The sequence below is a fragment of the Mastomys coucha genome, unplaced genomic scaffold, assembly GCF_008632895.1.
Source record: "Mastomys coucha isolate ucsf_1 unplaced genomic scaffold, UCSF_Mcou_1 pScaffold17, whole genome shotgun sequence".
NCBI classification, from domain to species: Eukaryota; Metazoa; Chordata; class Mammalia; order Rodentia; family Muridae; genus Mastomys; species Mastomys coucha.
In genome coordinates this window covers 3,054,986-3,059,094 of record NW_022196899.1, presented here as the reverse complement: position 1 = coordinate 3,059,094, position 4,109 = coordinate 3,054,986, and positions in this window count along the sequence as shown.

The following is a 4,109-nucleotide window of genomic DNA, read 5'->3' as shown; positions in this document are numbered from 1 at the left end:
TGTCTTAGAAAGGAAAGCAGAGGAAATAGCTAGGGAGACAGAATCCAGGTGTATAGGGATCTCAATCCTGGTCTGACATCCTTCAAGTGGGCAATTCTGGGTTCCTATGATTTTTTTTTTGTGGTGTCCATTGTAGGTCTCTACGGTGAAAAATCACCAGTGGTAAGTGTTTAGAAGGCTAAGTAGAAGCTGGACAGGAGCAGAGTTAGCATTAAGAATGACAAAAATAGCCATGAGAGTAGAGGAGAGGGAGCTTGTGAAGGGCACATGGCCTGAACAGCAGTCACTAGGTCATGGATGTCCTGCTAGGGGATCTTGTTCTTTTGGGTGTTGTGCTTCGTCTGCCTTCTCCTCTGTCCTTGATCTGCCAGTGAGAGGCAGGGCATCTTCTTGATTGGTAAGGTAGTGTTGGACATTTCTGGTGGGAACCCAGATAGGCTTAAGCTGGTCTTGTGGGAAAACTCAAGTGGAACTCCTCCCACTTGTCAAGAGAGGGACTGGTCCCTCCTAAAGTCCATCCAAAGGATCACACCATCATACTAGGATGGGGGCAGAGGGAGTAATTTTGCTATGTGCCAATGGAGGGAGATAAGGGGGTGTTTGGAGTTCTTATAGATGTTAAATATGTTTAGAGTAGTCAGATCTATCATTAATTGTAAATTAGAGGGTTATGTGGTTATCTTTTTGTTTTAGAAGATGGGTCTTTAGGTTTTGCTGCGGGTCTTTTTACTATTGCAATTTCCCATTGTGTGCAGAAGGTTTTTAATTGAGAGATAGTGCAGGGCCATTATCAGCTTTTATCTGTTGAAGAATTCCCATTGTGGTAAAGATGAAGAGGAATTAACCCTGTGGGTTGGACCAGTTGAGTGGTTTAGTTCAGTTGGGGAATTAATGAGGAATGCTCAGGTGTTTTGGGATTCTGGATCTGTATCAGAGTCCTGAGTAGCATGGGAGGTGGGGTTTGTTGTTGCAACAGAGTCACAGAAATTGCAAAGTTGTTGAGTGGTGGATGGCTGGGGGTAGAGGACTATGGAGTTTAGCAGGTTTCTGTCTAAACATTTGGTAGGTCTTTGCATTTGATGGCTTGGGATGGAGAGAGGGTACCTATCCATGGTTGGGTTGGGGGAGGTGGAGTAGAGGAAGAGGCCACCCGAAGTTCTTTTGTTTTTCCAATGAAGCCCTGTTCTTAGGTGTGGGAAGGAGAGGTGGGTGGGGCTGCTGACTGGTTTAATGTTTCCTCTTAGGGATAAAGGGGCTGGGATGCACAGATGGATGTTATTTCTCATATTAATTGGGTAAAGGCTGTGAGATCTAAACTAGGGTGGTTTTTAGGACCTTGTTTTATGATCCCATCTGGTTGAGGAGGCTCAGGGGCTGTGCCATTATCAGCCTGTCCTATTTTAGATGGTTGTGTGGATTATATCTAAGATCAGCAAAAAATCATGGGGTGGGGGTTCCTTCTTTTTCAGTATCCCTGCTTCTGATGAGAGGGCTCAATTCCATGAGTTAGGGCTATAAATATTACCATTGGTCATGCAGAGCACTCTCTGAAGAACTTCCTCCCAAAACAAGGATTGTTTTTTTGGCTGTCTTTATTCCATGTGAATTTAATAGGGCATGTATCTCCCTGACCCGGAAGAATTTGCCTCCTTGACAAGTTGCCTATGACAGAAAAAAGAAGAAATGCCTTGTCCAATGGGAACATTCCCTTGGTGTATTGGCTTTGGGGGATTCTACAGAGGTCCAGAAAACTAAGCATTCAAGCAGATTTAAGGATTAACAGCTGCCCCTGTAGCTTTAAACTAGCTGCTGAGTTATCAAGTTTTTTGTTTCTGTTTTGTTTTGTTTTTGTTTTTATAATTTTTATTCATTACTTTCTTTATTTACATTTCAAATGTTTTCCCCTTTCCAGGTCTCCCCTTCAGAAATCCTCTCTCCAATTCCCTCCCTGACCCCTGCCTCTATGAGGGTGCTCTGACACCCACCCACCCACTCCCTTCTTCCCCCGCCTGCCGGCATTCCCCTACATTGGGGAATCAAATACCCTCAGGTCCAAGGGCCTCTCCTCCTACTGATGTCTAACAAGTCCATCTTCTGCCACATATGTGGCCAGTGCCATGGGTTCCTCCATGTGTACTCTTTGGTTCATAATCCAGTCACCGGGATCTCCAGAGGTTCTGACCTGTTGACCCCCCACAGGGGGCTGCAAAGCCCCTCAGCTCCTTCAGTCCCTTCTCCAACTCCTCCATCAGGGACCTCCATGCTCAGTCCAATGGTTGGCTGTGAGCATCCACCTCTGTATTTGTTAGGCTCTGGCAGAACCTCTCAGGAGACAGCCATATCAGGCTTCCATCAGCAAGCACTTCCTGGCATCCACAATAGTGTCTGGGTTTAGTCAGGCAGTCTCTGGATGGCCTTTCCTTCAGTCTCTGCTTCACACTTTGTCTCCATATTTCCTCCTTCTAAGAAGCACTGAAGCACTTTGAAGCACTTTGGTCTTTGTTGTTCTTGGGCTTCATGTGGTCTGTGAATTGTATCTTGGGTATTCCAAACTTATGGGAATATCCACTTATCAGTGAGTGCATACCATGTGTGCTTTTTTTTTTTGTAACTGAGTTACCTCCCTCAGGATGATATTTTCAAGTTCCATCCATTTCCCTGCAAATTTCATGAAGTCATTGTTTTTAACAGCAGTATTGCATTGTATACATGTACCACACTTTCTGTAGCCATTCCTCTGTTGAGCAACATCTGGGTTCTTTCTAGCTTCTGGCTATTATGAATATGGCTGCTATGGACATAGTGGGACATGTGTCCTTATTACATGTTGGAGCGTCTTCAGGGCATATACTCAGGTATAGCTGGGTCCTCAGGTACTCTATGTCCAATATTGTGTGGAACCACCCAACTGATTTCCAGAGGATTTGTACCAGGTTGCAATCCCACCAGCAATGGAGAAGTGTTCCTCTTTCTCCACATTCTTGACAGCATCTACTGTCACCTGATTTTTGATCTTAGCCATTCTGACTGGTATGAAGTAGAATCTCAGGGTTGTTTTGATATGCATTCCCCCTATGACAAAGGGGGACATTTGAACATTTCTTTAGGAGCTTATTGTCCATTTGCATTTCCTGAATTGAGAATTCTCTGTTTAGCTCTGTTCCCCATTTTTGGTTCTCTGGAATCTAACTTCTTGAGCTCTTAGTATATATTGTTTTTGTTTTAAGGACAAGTTAGAGAGTCTTTGTCGATGCCTATTATAGGACTGTCAGGTTTTAGAAAGGGGCTAAAAGGGACCTTTAGTCCACACCTGAGAATAGCTCTGGTCAGAAGGCATCAGTTGTCCCTTTAGCTTGTCTTAATCTATGATGCTGACAAAAAGCACAGCAGGAAAAGGCAGGTTGTTTGTCTCTCGAGTTGTGGGAGAGGGACTCACTTTCTCATGGAATTAGAGGTCTTGTTGAGTTTTTGTGGGTATTGGTTGTGGTGTCAGTTATTCTTGTACTACATTGGGCACCAGTTTCCAGTCAATTCATACTGGTCAATATCCACACGCACCTGTGGGGCTCTGGCCAAAGAGTTGTGTTTTCCAAGGGCAGTGAGGAGTCTGATCAAGGTTGGCTTCTTCTATAGCTCATGCTGTTTTGGAGTCAGTGACAGACTACAGCATTCAGCAGGCTGACAAGGCCATTCTCAGATATGAGAATTACTGGGGTTTCTGAATCCGTTCAATCTTACCAAGTTTTCTGTTTGGTAGCATGGTCCACTGTCTCACACCTGATCACAGCCCCCTCCCTCCTCTCTTCCCAGTCTTGCCCTTACAAGTCCCTTCCCTCATTGCCCCCTCCTCTTCTCTTCAGAAAAAATGGAGCCCCCTTGAGTTTTACCACACCCAGGAGCATCTAGTCCCAGCATGACTCTCCCACTGAGGCCCAACCAGGCAGTCCAGGTAGTGGGTAGGGGATCCAGTGGAAGGGAACAGAGTCTAAGAAAACTCATTCCAATTGTTAAGGGACACACATGAAGGCCAAACTGAACATTTGCCACAAATATATAGGGGGTCTAGGTCCAGCTCCTGTATGTTCCCTGGTTGGTGGCCCAGGCTCTGT